Genomic DNA, 16,802 nt, shown 5'->3' on the forward strand with positions numbered 1-16,802 from the left:
ATGTTGTTCAAGTGATTTTTACAAAATTAGTCAAACTTTTTAATAAAAAAAAATATTGAAAAAAATCTTCATCGACTTCTACACTGAAAAATATCGATTTTAAAAATTTAAAGTAGATTTACAAAACAACCCCATCTTTGATTCGGATGAAATTTTGTTCCAAGATATGTTCCCTACGTACCGTCGAAAAATTCAATTTAAGCTCTTTCAAGGAAAAAAAATATTTGAAAAAAACTTTTCCTTGATCAAACTGAATTTATTTTCAGTGTATTTTTGTCGAAAACTAAACCAATGAAAGTCATAATCATATCAGAATCCAATTTCCAATTGGTAATTGCCTCATACATGCAAAAACTACCAGCAACGCATTTTGTATATATTCATAACTTGAGTGAAGACTGGAAGAGTGGAAGACTGAAAGACTGAAAAACTTCAGTTTGGAAAAGGAAAAGATTTTTTCAAATAACTTTTTTTCCTTAAAAGTACCCAACATGAATTTTTGACGGTAGGTAGGGAACATAATTACCTATCTTAGAACAAAATTTCATCCAAATCAAAGACTTAAATTTTTAAAATCGATTTTTTTTCAGTGTAGGAGTCGATGAAGAATTTATTCAAAAATTTATTTGCAGGATTTTTCATTTTTAGACTATAGTCATTTGAAAAAAGTTTGACCCTTTTCAAAAGACAGTCTAGATCATTTTTGGAAAAACAAAGTATGCAAAGTGGCTTTTTGTGACAAAGTGTTCACGTACAGAAAATTTCATTAAATGCTTAGAGGGTGCTGCCAACACTGAATACGATTTAGCGCGAAATTCGTTTGCTAATTATCTAATACGAGTTACTTCGGAAATGGAAAGTAGGAGTTCATACCAATCCGACTCATATTGAAACCTCAACCAATGGTTACATCGCCGAAGGTCATTTCGCAGAATTTGTTTTTAATTGACAGATTGTTGACCAAAAGCAATTTCAATGGTTATAAATAAACATAGGTATTTAAAATTGTACTATCAGAATGCTCGTAAATCCTTGATTGCATTTATAATCATTAAAATAAGATGCTTTAAAATGATCATAAACGGAAGGAAACAGTATTTTACGTGCTGTATTTGTTGTAGAAATTCTTAAGATAGGCAAAACAGAAAAGAGGAATTCCACGAAGATCCGTCCGAAAATCTTTAAAATCGTGACCGACCATCTTAGATTCCAATGAAACTTTACACGTTTCACCGTCATGCAAAACTAAATATTTTCCACAGGTAATAAGATTATTTTGACTTAAGAGCAACTTTTCAAAAGGGCGTAAACTTTTCTACGTGCATGAATTTCAAAATTTTTTTGTTCGATTACTGTATTTTATACAGCAAAACTATCTGAGAACGAGTTACAGGGAATGAAGACTTCTGTCTGAAAAAAATATACACTGAAAAAAATGTTGTGTCATTTTTTCAAAAAAACAAAAATTTATGATAAAAATTTTAATTGCGAAAAAACTCATTTTTTTTAATTTTTTATATTTTGTTACCAAAAACCTAAAGAGAAAAGAAACATTTTGAATGTGATTGCATGATGGAGAAAAAATCGGTAAAAAAGTTTTCCTAACAATAACTTCATGTTACTATGTTTTAATTGCCGCAAGGTTCTACTGTATCGATTTTGTTGGCTATTTTCGGCAAATTTGAGACTAAGAGAAACGAAAGCAATGAAATTGAAAGACGGATAGGTATTCTAGAGCGAATCAGTTATAAACTTAGAACGGAAAACTAGAACTAGGCAGGCTCATATGGACATGATCGAAAGGAAATGTGAAGAATTCTTTGCCTTCTGCCGGCGTCGGCGGTAAAACATGATGATGAGTTATGTTCTACCATAGACCATGCGGTAGACTTGGGTGAAACGCCCAACTCCTACTCTGCAGAAGGCAAAGAATTCTTCACATTTCCTTTCGATCATGCCCATATGAGCCTGCCTAGTTCTAGTTTTCCGTTCTAAGTTTATAACTGATTCGCTCTAGAATACCTATCCGTCTTTCAATTTCATTGCTTTCGTTTCTCTTAGTCTCAAATTTGCCGAAAATAGCCAACAAAATCGATACAGTAACAATAACTTCGTACATGTTTTTAAATTTCATACTAATAGACATACAAAATTGTAATTCTATTACAGAATTCTAAGCACCATTTAAAATCAAAATGCATTTAACAAAAATCTTCCACAATGCGATAGTTTTCGAGATATTTGAAATTTTGCTCCTTCAAAAACAATTAATTCGTGTAATTATGCTCTTTTTAAAAGTTATTCGCGTTACCCCATCAAAAAAAAATGTCAAAAATTTAATGTTTATCCTTTTAAAGACGTAAAAGCAACTTTTTTAGTGTATTTGGATCCTGGAGAAGCTTTCAATAAAAAAAAGTTTTCCTAACAACAACTTTTGACATTTTTTTAAAATTCTTACTATTTGCAGTCAAAAATACAATTTTCTTTTTGAATATGATTCTAAACGCCATTTTAAATCGAAGTGCTCTTAACAAAAATTTTCTAAAATGTAGTGGTATTTTAACTTTTGTTTTAACAATACAATTATTTTGTTTTATTACGACCTTTTCATAAGTTAGTCGCGTTTCTCCATCAATAATAATAGGTTTTTCAAAAGGCTCGTAAACTTTCCTGCAACTTTCTTTCTATATTGTGAAACATTTTAAAGTTACATGAAAACAACCAACATATGATTCAGCTATATAGTTTAATCAACAGACCCTATGGTTGAAATATATTTTGGTTGCTTTCATGTAACTTTCAAATGGTTTACAATATCGCCTTGATATCAAAGAGAAAGTTGCACGAAAGTTTACGGGCCTTTTGAAAAACCTATTATTGTTGATGAAGAGACGCAACTAACTTATGAAAAGGTCGTAATAAAACAAAATAATTGTGTTGTTAAAACAAAAGTTAAAATATCTCGAGATCTATTCAAAAGTATTCAAAAAGAAAATTGTATTTTTGACTGCAAATAGTAAGAATTATAAAAAAATGTCAAAAGTTGTTGTTAGGAAAACTTTTTTATTGAAAGCTTCTCCATGATCCAAATACACTAATAAGGTTGCTTTTACGTCTTTAAAACGATAAACATTAAATTTTTGACATTTTTGATGGGGTAACGCAAATAACTTTTAAAAAGAGCATAATTACGCGAATTAACTGTTTTTGAAGTAACAAAATTTCAAATATCTCGAAAACTAGCGCATTTTGGAAGATTTTTATTAAATGCATTTTGATTTTAAATGGTGCTTAGAATTATATTCTGTAATAAAATTACAATTTTGTATGTCAATTAGTATGAAATTTTAAAACATGTACGAAGTTATTGTTAGAAAAACTTTTTTACCGATTTTTTCTCCATCATGCAATCACAATCAAAATGTTTCTTTTCTCTTTAGGTTTTTGGTAACAAAATATAAAAAATTTAAAAAATGGGTTTTTTCGCAATTTAAGTTTTTATCATAAATTTTTGTTTTTTTGAAAAATGACACAACATTTTTTTCAGTGTATATTTTTTCGGACAGAAGTATTCATTCCCTGTAACATGTTCTCAGATAGTTTTGCTGTATAAAATACAGTAATCGAACAAAAAATTTTTGAAATTCATACACGTAGAAACGTTTACGCCCTTTTGAAAAATTACTCTTGTATCAAAATATTCCAATTGCCAGAGAATATCATGGAGATTCATACAGCGAACACACCTGCAAAGTTTCGTTCGAATCGACGATGGTCATACTTTACGGTCGGCCGGTTTCTCATGGAATCCCTCAAAAGAGAAAACTAACGTAAGATTTAGAATCTGACTTCATTACATTGGATATTCTTTCATAGGTTCAAATGTTATATTGGTGCTAAGTGTACGCCAATCCGCTGGATCAGGTGGCCGCCGACCGTCCGTCGGAAGCGACGGTCTTTTGTAAGAAAATCTGTGATATTTAGCATTTACACTTATGCTTGAAAAAATGATGATTTATAAAGATAAAATGTTACTATGTTTTAATTGCCGCTAGGTTCTACTGTATCGATTTTGTTGGCTATTTTCGGCAAATTTGAGACTAAGAGAAACGAAAGCAATGAAATTGAAAGACGGATAGGTATTCTAGAGCGAATCAGTTCTAAACTTAGAACGGAAAACTAGAACTAGGCAGGCTCATATGGGCATGATCGAAAGGAAATGTGAAGAATTCTTCGCCTTCTGCAGAGTAGGAGCCGGCGTCGGCGGTAAAATTTCACATTTTCACATTTCCTTTCGATCATGCCCATATGAGCCTGCCTAGTTCTAGTTTTCCGTTCTAAGTTTATAACTGATTAGCTCTAGAGTACCTATCCGTCTTTCAATTTCATTGCTTTCGTTTCTCTTAGTCTCAAATTTGCCGAAAAGAGCCAACAAAATCGATACAGTAAAAAGATAAAATATAAACATATAGTATTGTTGTAGTAAATTACGCTATTTTTACATGCAGCCAAATCATTGACATTGTTTGAACATTGTTTCTATATTTTACAATTGTAGATCCTTGAATGGGACAAAATTTAAATAACTAACTTACTGCTTAGTATTATTTAACCATTGAAATTACCTTCAACGAAAAAAAATTCAGCGAAACGACCTTCAGTGAAACGACTTATATTCAGTAAACTTAATTGTTGAATCAATGTATTACAGTCATTCGTTTTCGAGCGCTCGGTCGAGACACAAGTCTTTTGTTGCCAGTACGTGCAGTGTATAGCGACAGAGAATAGTGCTGATACGCGTTCAAGCTTATCTTGCGCACTCTGCGCCTCGTCGAGGTTTCAGTATTTTTCCCTTCTTTTGTGTTTCTGTTTCTAAGTACCGTTAGACGGCCAGTGACCAGCGAAGCAGTGTTCTTCTAGTAAGCCGTCGGGATACCGTTACATACACAAGTTAAGTATTTTTTTACGTTTCCCTTTCGTGGTTCTCCTAGTAACGTGCACTGGACAATAGGGCAGTGCAAAAATGACTTCCCCTGACGGCGGTTCATCTCAAGGTGAGATGGACGACGAAACAAAATCGGCTCTCCGGCTCAAAGTATATGCAAGCTCGGCCACCGGGCCCTTCGTGATCTTCTTCCGGACCAAAAACAAAGTGTTTCATAAGCTTCGGGTGGTTGTTAACAGTTCAAATCAGGCAAATGACATTACTGGCAACGGGCCTTTTACGAAGAAGTACAGGGTGTATATTCCAGCTAAAAGGTTGAAGTCAGTGGGGTCGTTTCCGATTCGAATCTGAGTTACGAGGACCTGCTGAAACATGGGAGTGGCTGTTTCAAAGATCCCATGCTGCCAGTGAAGGACCTAGAGTACAAACGTTTGCATTCAGCGTCAGTCGCAGCTGCCGAGAAGAAAACATACGTCACCTCAGGCTCTTATCGGGTGACATTCGCCGGCTCTGCTCTATCCAACTACCTGCTCTTTGAGAAGCTTCGTCTACCTATTCGCCTCTTTAAGCCGCGGATCATGAACTGTACTAATTAAAACCAGAAGGGTATATTCGGTTTTTCAGTCAATAAATAATATCGAACACTACTTTTTTATAATGTCCAGACGTTTCGACCGTTGGTTTCGGCCTTCTTCAGTGGAAATTATAGGTAACGCTACCTATAATTTCTACTGAAAAAGGCCGAATATACCCCTCTGTATCAACGACAGCCGTAACATCACCTATTACTAAATCAAAACACTTGGGACACACAGCCTCCCATTGTAGCAATAAGGCCCATTGTGGGAAATGCGGTGGGAATCATGCGGATGATTCCTGCGGAAGGGATGTCGAAACGTGTCTCTACTGTGGGGGAAACCCACATGACCTCCCGGCATGTCCCGCGTACAAACAACGCAAGGAGAATCTTAAGCGTTCCCTGCAGGAACATTAGAACAGGAAAAGGAGGAACATTTCCTCTCCCAAGATTCGTCGTAAAGGCCAGAAGATGTCTCTTCATGGACTTCTAAAATAACTACTCAAGGAAGTATTTGTACAAACTCGAAGCAATTCGCTCCAGGTCTCAGAAACCTGAGCTCAGAGAAGGAGTTCACAGCACTTCCAGGAACATCAAAAACCCCAAGTGTTCCCATATTTCAACCAGAGAAAGAAACCAGCGCTGGCTTAATAAATTTCTCTGACATTGTGGACCGTATTTTTACAGCACTAAATATTTCTGACCCTCTTAAAAGCAGTTCACTGCGAAATGGCCCCTCCTTTCAGTGATTGTATCCTTCGATGGCTAATTCAGCGTACGAGGTCACGTATTTAATCACTGTTCTACAGTGGAACTGCAGGAGCATTATCCCGAAAATCGAGTCTTTTAAAATCTTACTAAATATGCAATGCATTTGCACTATTCGAAACCACGATTTTAATATTATTCGCTAGGATCGAGAAGACTCTTACGGAAGAGGTACTTTTGGGGATCAAAAAGTGTTATTCTTTCAACCGAATCAACCTCCCCTCGACACCAGGCATTGAAGTTGTCGCTTGCCAAACCAGAAGTAAGGGCAAATACCTTTGCATTGCTTCTACCTACATCCCCCCCCCCCCCCCAGGGACTCAGTTAGCCACAAACAGCTATGCGATATCACGGAACTCCTCCCCGCACCCAGACTAGTTTTAGGTGACTTCAACTCCCACGGTACGGCATGGGGTTGCCTTTATGACGATAATCGATCTACCCTACTCCATGAACTTTGCGACAACTGCAATATGACTATTTTGAATACGGGTGAAATGACACGGATTCCTGCCCCTCCAGCGCGTCCGAGCGCCTTATATCTGTCCCTCTGTTCGACATCGCTGCGGTTAGATTGCATGTGGAAGGTAATCTCTGATCACCACGGCAGCGACCATCTGCCAATCGTAATTAATATTGCTAACGGTTCAGGGCCACCGAATACACTGAATGTTTCGTATGACCTCACACGAAATATTAATTGGAAGAGCTACGTGTCCGCGATATCCGGAAAAGTAGAGTCGACATAAAAGCTTCCTCCAGAGGAAGAGTACGGATTCCTAACTGGCTGGATTCTCGATACCGCGATTCAAACTCAGACTAAACGCGTACCAGACGCGAACTCTCGCGGGCGTCCTCCCAACCCATGGTGGGACAAAGAGTGCTCAGACGTGTACACGGAGAAGGTCACCGCGTATAAGACCTTCCGGGACGACGGATTACCCGCTAGCTATCAACAGTATGAAACGTTAAAAGACGAATGAAGATTAAAACCACACACCTAGAAAAAATAGTGTAAATTTACGTCTCCTGGCCCTGACATATACGAGCATCAAAATGACTTAGTTTTACGTTTGATTTTAATTTTACATGACGTTTAATTTCGTAAATCATGTATTTTTACTCCACATACAGCGTTTGTTCTGAATGGTAGGAAGTATAATTTTATGTCATTGTGCATGTAAAGTATATGTTTCATGTAAATTTGAATTGAACACGGTAATGTTCCGTCATTTCGTAAATTACGGTTTGTTGAATTGTGTCATGTTTGCAATTACGTCAACGATAAAATTCAGATTTTTTTGGTGTGCAAGAAACGTTGTTACTGGTGCCAGTTCGTTATCGTATTAACGAGAGAAACATCGATGAGCACCCTTTGAGGTACGGCCCGACGTATGCGAAACCGAAATAGCACTAACGAGAGTGTGGAATATTAAAACCGTTGGATATTCGATTTCCCCAAGACGGTTTGTACGGGTTCCGCTCCGGCACAGAAGATCTACCGCGCCGCGTCCCCTCACAATAACGCGAACGAAACACCGTTTTCGATGGTGGAGTTCTCACTTGCTCTCTTATCATGTAACAATAAAGCCCCAGGACCAGACAGAATCAAATTTAACTTGTTAAAGAAACTGTCAGATTCTGCCAAGATGCGCTTGTTGAATTTATTTAATAAGTTTCTTGAGGGTAATATTGTCCCTCATGACTGGAGGCAAGCGAAGGTCATCGCCATTCGAAAACCAGGAAAACCAGCCTCTGACCACAACTCGTATCGACCGATTGCAATGCTGTCCTGTATCCGAAAGTTGTTCGAGAAAATGATCTTGTTTCGCCTCGACAATTGGGTTGAAGCAAATGGCTTACTGTCAGATACACAATTTGGTTTCCGCAAAGGGACCAACGATTGTCTTGCGTTGCTCTCATCAGAAATTCAAATGGCTTATGCTAACAAAGAGCGGATGGCATCAGTTTTCCTATATATAAAGGGGGCTTTGATTCAGTTCCTATCAAAATTCTTTTTGAGAAGCTGCTCCAGCATGGTCTTTCACCGACTCTAAACAACTTTTTGCTAAACTTGCTGTCTGAAAAACACATGCGTTTTTGCATGATTTGTCGACATCACGAATTAGCTACATGGGTCTTCCCAAGGGCTCATGTCTAAGCCCCCTTCTCTACAACTTTTACATGAATAACATTGACGAATGTCTTCTCAGTTCCTGCACGCTAAGGCAGCTTGCAGATGACGGTGTGGTCTCTGTCACAGGCCCCAATGCCGTCGATCTGCAAGGACCATTGCAAGATACCTTGGACAATTTGTCTGCTTGGGCCCTCCATCTGGGTATCGAGTTCTCCACGGAGAAAACTGAGCTAGTCGTATTTTCAAGGAAGCGAAAAATTTAAAAAAAATTAAAATTTTACTTCTGGCTGCAAATAGTATGAATAATAAAACTATGTCAAAAGTTTTTGTTGAGAAACCATTTTTATTGAGAGGAGAAGCTCTCAATAAAAATGGTTTCTCAACAAAAACTTTTGACATAGTTTTATTATTCATACTATTTGCAGCCAAAAGTAAAATTTTATTTTTGAATACGATTCTTAGGAATAATCCATGATCCAAATACACTGAAAAAGGTTCTTTGGCATCTTTAAAACGACAAACATTAGATTCTTGACATTTTATGATGGGGTAACGTGAATAACTTTTAAAAAGGGTATAATTACACGAAATAATTGTTTAGGTTGAAGCAAAATTTCAAAAATCTTGAAAACTCTCGAATTTTGGAAGATTTTTGTTAAATGCATTTTGATTTAAAATGATACTTAGAATTATATTCTGTAATAAAATTACAGCTTTGTATGGGAATTAGTATGAAATTTAAAAAAAACATGTATAAAGTTATTGTTAGAAAAACTTTTTACCGATAAGTTTTCCATCATGCAATCACATTTAAAATGTTTCCTTTCACTTTAGATTTTTGTTGAAAAAATATAAAAATTTAAAAGATGGATTTTTCTGCTCATTTTTTTCCTTTAGTGATAAAAATGTTGCATACTCCCAGTCGTTTGGCTATCATGCCAAAAAACGAGAGTTCGATTTCGTTTATTCGTCAGCGACCGAGAGCTTTTGTGCTTGGCTAACCACGACATCCCTTGGTACCATCCAGTCTCTTTAAGGACCATTCGTAAATTACGTAACGCAAAAATTACCCAAAATTGATTCCCCCTCTCCATATGTAACAAATTGTCATATATTTTTCTATCTTCCCTGGCATATTTCGCAACAAATTCTTTGAATTTTTTTTCCTTCGGTAAATACAGGCTACGTAACGATCTAACTTACTCCACCTCCTCTATATATCACTACATATCACAACTTATCGTACCCCCTTCCCACCCCCTTAAAAGCGTTACCTAATTTATGAATGGCACCCTAGGCGTTCACATATGCTGGGTGCATTGTTAGGATTGGCGCCAATTTGGTGTTAGTATGGATATTTAGTCTCACTGTCAGCACGTTTGAAACATTCAAATTCAACTTTTCATTAAAGTTAGGAAAAATACTATTCGGCTTCTAGTGGGTTGCGAAATATTCACAAAGGGAACTTACTAGCAAAGACTGTATTAGGGATAGGGAAGAAATATCGAACAACGATGACTAGGGAAAGAAGAACATAAACATGCGAGAATATCAAAAAAGTGAAGCAATCGGCGTAGTCATCACGCTGAAGGTTCGTCCTTTCGCAAAATACTAATTTACACAAGTTTTTTATCGGTGACTTAAGTTTTCTTTGAAATTGATATTTTGCACTTGATTAAATTGCTGAGAAGAAATAGCAACACTTCGAACCTCACCGAGAAGCTCAAACTTTGTCCACCTGTCCATTTAACACAAAACTTGTGTCGAGCTTAGTATCCGTATCCGGCAAAATAACCGTTTGTCCTTACCAGCCTGTCCGATCGCACTTCGTCAACACTAATGACCTTATTTTTCCACTCCAACAGGATTCCATCATCGTTCGGCAAGACACGTGCAACCCGTCACACGGATTAGAGATTAGGTCCAAACTCAAAATGGAAAACTTTTACCCTTCACTCGCGTCCCCATCCGGATATCTGCCGGTGAAAGTTTCGGAGCCAGAGAAGAAAGACATCCAGTTCTGAAAAAGTTTAGCAAAGCCGCGGACGGTTCCAGTGCTTACGTTTCTTCTCACCCGTTGCCGAAAGGCCATAGTTCTACTGATCATCAGTGAATAAAATTGAGTTGGAAAAAGTTCCTACTAGTACATAAATAGAAGGTCCGCTGGTGGAAGGTGGAAAATTGGAGAGTTGGTGAGCAGTTTATTTTCACTACGTCATCGTCACGCGGCCCGATACGGTGTTTGTGTATCGTCTTTCATCTGGTGAAAATTGTTTGATAGCTAGGACGGTCAGAAAGGTAGAACTAGTTGTGTTTCGCGAAGCGTTTTCTGCAAAGGCACAGCAACAATAAAAACAAACGACACGAGGAAACTCATCAACCGTAGGTAAGTTTCCATGTCCATGCCTGTACCGTCAGGGTTGAGTTTACAGGTTTAATTTTGCCCGTGCTGAACAATAAATTTTATTACTACTGCAACCTAGGCAGCTGGAACGATTGTTTATTTACCTCTTCATCGTACGAACAGATATGGAAGAGCATAGAGCGACGCAAGATGTATGATCAATCTTGCGGAGCCATCTGCTGCGTATCGTCAATCAGGAAGTATCTATAGTGATGAGGGTGATATTTTATAAGAAAGACGAACGAGTTTTTCTTGGGTACCGATGTTATCTAGGCAACGAATTAGATGATATTTTTATTATTACAATATTGATTGTGCTAGATATTGCGATTTTCTTTCGAAAATCTGCTCAATTGGATGTTTAGATAGAACGTAACTAATATATTTAGATCCGATATCTATATGAAGGCAAAATTCCAACATTCCAACGAGTCCTTCTGTCTTGGATCAAATTAAAAATACATCTTCAATCTACTTTTCATTAACTGCCCACGCCAAACGAACTGAAAAAGTTTATCCCATCACTCACATTCCTGCTGGGCATCATCGCCGTATAGCTGGGGTACCATCATTGTCCACTCGTTTCGCTCTCGGACGGCTTGACAGTCATATATTGGAACAGCAAACTCCTTGGGTGTCTCTCGCGTAACATCAGCGAATGGAACGCGACTAGCGAAACTGAGCACGCCGAGGCAAACGTTTTCCATCTTAGCACGAGTGAGGCAGCGACAGCAGCCGCGACCGGGTGGTAGCCATCAACGCCGAGTCATTCCACATCTAGCAATAATAATCATCATCATCATTATTCGAGATTGTCGCTGCATAGTCTGGTGGAAGCGTGGCTGCTATCTCGCTTTTATGGCCCGTCGTTTGCCCTTTTCCCCGGACGCGTGAAGTCTGTCCAACGGATGTTAGGCAGTCAGTGTCCTCCTGTTGTCTTTTCATTTCAGATAACGTTCTTTGACCTGGTTTTGATGGCAGCGAGGCTTTTTTTCTAGTTATTTCATTTTACCATTGGGCGATTCCAGCCAAACTCGGACTATAACATAAAAAAATCGTTCTCGACCCCCTCCGAACCGGTCGGAACCTTTGCGCATGGTGTTGGTCTGGTAAACTGTTTATTTTTCAACGGAAAGGCAGACCATTTTTACTCGCGAGTGGTTTTTACTTTAGGAGATTGGATTTAAGCAACTCTCATATTTTTCAAACAATTCAAAGTCAGATTCGATTACCCGTAGTGCTAAGAAAAAATTCACTTCAGATAATCGAATCAGAAAAAGTTCGAGAAATACTACCTATGATAGGGTGGGTGCTCCTATAGTTGAGGTGTACCAATAGTTGCAGTAGTGGGTTTTACTAAGGTACCAACCATCAACAAATATTTTTTTATCGATTCATCGCACTAAAATTATGCGACAATAAAACTGTTATCCTTGAAATTTACTCAAATACCTATTGAAAAAATGATTTTCTTTGAATTTTGAGCTCCCTTGCACCTATAGTTGATATAGTGTACCTATAGTTGCAAGTCCCATAAGAAATCAATAGGATTTTCAACAATAGGAACCGAAATTAGCGATTGCACCACTATTGGTACATGTGTTTCCATAGTGGTGCAAGTGGCTTTGAATACATAAACTGGTTATTAAACCATCTTTATATTTTTCCTATGAAGTAGGAATTGAAAGCTTTCGTTTAATGTATTAACATTGCCCATAGGTCTATTCATTGATTTTTCAGCAAAAGTTTCCCTTAAGTATGCGACTATTGGTACATCCACTCTATATATAGTAATTTTTAACTGATAGACCTGTTTTTTGTCAAATCGTTCCTCAGTGTTTTTTTTTTACCAAATCCGCTTCAATCCACCTAGTAGTGAGATGAGACATTTCTTATATAACAACATGCCCAGACTATATGCAAAGTACACACTCAACTAAAGACAGGGAGGGTGCAGATTTGAATCCTGCTCAAAAAAATATCGACAATATCGTCGAAAACTAGGGACATGAATAATATAAATAAAACAAATTTTATAAATCAAATGCATTCAAATAATAATACTAACATTATTGAAAAATAATAAAACAAATAAAAATGATGAGAAATAAATTAAATGAATAGAAATAATGCAATAATTAGAATAAATACATTTAATTAAGAACGTAAAAATGAATTACCTAAATAAACTAAAGAAAACAAATAAAATGAATAGAAAAAATAGAAAATGAAAAAATGAATTAAACTTAACTAAAATAAATAAAAAGACCAGATGTACAAGCTTAAATCCGTTGTTTTTTGTCAAAGAAACATTTTTTTTATCATTGAAAGTTAAAAAATATTTTATTCAAAGTATTTACCCTCGCTACTTATACATTTTCCCATCTCTCGGGCAATTTGTGTATATTACGCCAAAATAATGCTTCATCTTGTCTTCTTGGTACGTGCTCGACTGTTTTGTAAAATATTCTGATTAGATTTATTTCGGCTAAGCAGTCATTCAGTATTTTTGAACCAAGTTATTATCTATCCGACATTTCGGCACTGTTCAGTACCATCTTCAGGGGAAAATAATATAGTTCGTTAACAATTTTTAAACTTTTTTGACTAGTTAGTGTCAAACAAGTTTAAAAATTGTTACTATGTTTTAATTTCCGCAAGGTTCTACTGTATCGATTTTGTTGGCAATTTTCGGCAAATTTGAGACTAAGAGAGACGAAAGCAATGAAATTGAAAGACGGATAGGTATTCTAGAGTGAGTCAGTTATAAACTTAGAACGGAAAACTAGAATTAGGCAGGCTCATATGGGCATGATTGAAAGGAAATGTGAAGAATTCTTTGCCTTCTGCAGAGTAGGAGTTGGGCGTTGCACCCAAGTCTACCGCATGGTCTATGGTAGAACATAACTCATCATCATGTTTTACCGCCGACGCCGGCAAAAAATAGCCAAAAAAATCGATACAGAAGTTTAAAAATTGTAAACGTACTATATTATTTTTCCTATACAGTGCCATACAGGGCCGAAACGTCGCATAAATAAAAACCTAGCTCAAAAATATTTAATGTAATGTGTTTGTCCGAAAAAATCCAATGATATTTTTTTACCATTCGAGACAAACCACCCGTCAAGCCTTTTTCCAACGTCTTCATACGAATGGAAGTGTTTTTCTCCGAGTAGAACGCTCATAAGAGGGCTTCGTGATAGCCAACATTTACGGCGTCTTTGTGTGCAGCTGTTACGCTCTTCCAAGGTGCACAGTAGAGCAGTTCAGCCAAATGCTGGAGCAGTTAATCGAGCAGCTGATCGGTCGGAAGCCGGTAGTCATTGGTGGTGACTTCAACGCCTGGGCTCTGGAGTGGGGAAGTAGAGTAACCAACACAAGAGGGTGTATCCTGCAGGAAGCTCTAGCGAAGTTGAACGCACGATTGTGCAATGAAGATTCTAATAGCACATTTCTGAGAGATGGGAGGGAGTCCATCATAGACGTCACATTCTGTAGTCCTTCACTGACGGGGAACATGGATTGGACAGTATGCGAAACGTATACGCGTAGCGATCACTAGGCGATTTGCTACTGTATCGGTCAACGGAACCCTGCTTCAGCAGGGAGAAGGATGACCATTGAGCGAAAGTGGAAGACAAAAACCTTCAACAAAGATCTCTTCGTTGAGGCATTTCAACCGAACGTCGGGACCGAGAACGTGGATGCGGCTGACCAAACAAGAAGGATTGTGGCGGCTTGTGACGTCACAATGCCGCGAAAACTGGAACCACGCAATAAACGGCGTCCAGTTTACTGGTCGAACGAAACGCTTAGTACGCTACGCGCTGCTTGTCTTATAGCCACAAGGCGAGCTCAGAGAGCAATATCGGAGCCAGATAGAGAAGAGCGTAAGGCAGCGTTTCAGGAAGCTAGGGCCACTTTAAAACGGGAGATCAGACTTAGCAAGTCAGATTGCCACAAGGACCTGTTCCGAGAAGTAGACACCAATCCCTGGGGCGACGCATATCGAGTCGTGATGGCGAAAATGAATGGCTCGACGACGCCAGCCGAAATGTGTCCGAGCAAGCTGAAGATAATTGTCGAGGGTCTTTTCCCGATCCAACCATCTGGCCACCGTACGGCGAAGAAGAAGGAATAAACACGGATCGGCAAGTGACTAACGACGAGCTAGCAGGAGCATCGAAGCGCCTAAAATCAAAGAAAAAATTCTCCTGGTCCGGATAGAATACCAAACGTGGTACTGAAAGCTGCGATCCTGGCATATCCGGACATGTTCAGGAAGTGTCTAAATGAAGGCAACTTTCCCGAAATATGAGAGGTCCAGACGCTGGTATTGCTACCAAAGTCAAGGAAGCCACCTGGCGATCCGGCCTCGTACAGGCCTATAAATCTGCTGGATACATTCGGAAAACTCCTGGAAGGGATATTGCCTAACACGTCGACAAAATTCACGGAAGGTGAGGACGGATTGTCCAAGATGGAAAGGAGCGCCGATAGTGGATGCAATTCGGACAGTGCTCGAGAGTGCTGATAATGCATCTAAATAGGCGCTGTGGTCACGTTAAATGTGTGCATTTAACAGTGCACAGAATGAGGGTTCCCGACTATCTATGCCATATTCTGAAAAGCTCCAGACCAGAGTGCTACTGTACGAGACGAGCGAAGTCAATGCGAATCACAGCGGGCGTTCCCCAGAGCTCCATTCTCGGTCCAACTCTTTGGAACGGGATATATGAGGATTTCTTAACACTACGGCTGCCCAGGAATCGTGGTTTTCGCGGACGACGTATCACTAACGGTGATGGGTGAGACACCTGAAGAAGTGGAGGTGTCGGTGACGGAGACCATAGTCGCGGTCGAGAGCTGGATAAAAGCGGCAAATAGCTCACCATAAGACGGAGGTGTTGTTAGTCAGCAACTGCAAAGCGGTTCAGCGGATGTAGATCGACATCGGAGTGGGAGAGATAATCGACGACCGGTTGGGCTTTAACAACCACGTCGACTACGCCTGCGAAAAGTCGGAGTTTCGTCATCGATACTTCGATATGGGGTTCCTGCCTGAGGTGCTACGCTGAAAACCAAGCGGAACTGTGGAAAGCTGAACAGGACATTCCGGCTGATGACCGTACGAGTCGCGAGTGGTTACAGAACAATATCGTCGGAGGCAGTATGCGTTATCGCCGGGATGATCCCCATCTGCATCACGCTGGCAGTTTTTATGTCCAATGACGCTTTCAATGGCTACTTGCGTTTCCAACAATTTAAATACTTATCTTGATAGGACTATATATAGCACTCATTTATCCATATTTCCTGAACGAGAATTCCTAACGAAACAATATGAAAGCTATCAGGATGGCTGGAAAAGGACTGCATTATAATCAATTGAATGCACGGCTTTTGTGCTATCGACATAGCCTAGACACTTCACATTATTTACTTCATTGCAAATGAAAACTTTGAATTATCTTCCTGTCACATTCACAAATCGCATTCTCCCTCTGTCGCTCTCTTTTTAAGGGGCTTGAAAGCACATGTGACCTTGCTTCACTTCACTATTCCCAATCGCGCGTATTCACGTATTCTGTACAAAAATCTTTTCCTCGAGAAAAATGTGACCAAAAATACAACTTTGAATTCCAAAGCAAATTGAACGTTCCAGGTTCCTGATGTCTAATTAAGGCCCATCAATAAAGTAGAAACACCAGATAATCTTAAACGACACCATCAAGAAAAGAAAAATCAAAACAAAAAGGTGAAAACAAAAAAAGAATTAAAACCCCTGGAAAGTCCATTGTATATTAATTGGCCATTTTTCAGATAATGGGATTTTCAAAAACAATTCAAAACTCTTCGATACAATGGTTCTCAAATTCGTACCATCCGGATTATTCATTAACTTTGTTAAATAAAGGTTTTAAATTCCATTCTAAATAGTCAATTTGTTCAGTGTCTTCATTTCACA

General features: G+C 38.4%; 1 protein-coding gene across 1 annotated transcript in view; it reads left to right on the plus strand.

Annotated features, from left to right (window-relative positions):
* LOC131692384 (diacylglycerol kinase 1) overlaps positions 1–16,802 on the plus strand; it is a 420,215-nt gene that overhangs the window by 26,523 nt on the left and 376,890 nt on the right. The window contains exon 3 of the mRNA XM_058979392.1: positions 10,293–10,813. The gene's annotated coding sequence lies outside the window, so the exon portion shown is untranslated. The remainder of the gene's footprint in view (positions 1–10,292; positions 10,814–16,802) is intronic.

This window comes from Topomyia yanbarensis, chromosome 3 (genome assembly GCF_030247195.1).
Source record: "Topomyia yanbarensis strain Yona2022 chromosome 3, ASM3024719v1, whole genome shotgun sequence".
Taxonomy (NCBI): domain Eukaryota; kingdom Metazoa; phylum Arthropoda; class Insecta; order Diptera; family Culicidae; genus Topomyia; species Topomyia yanbarensis.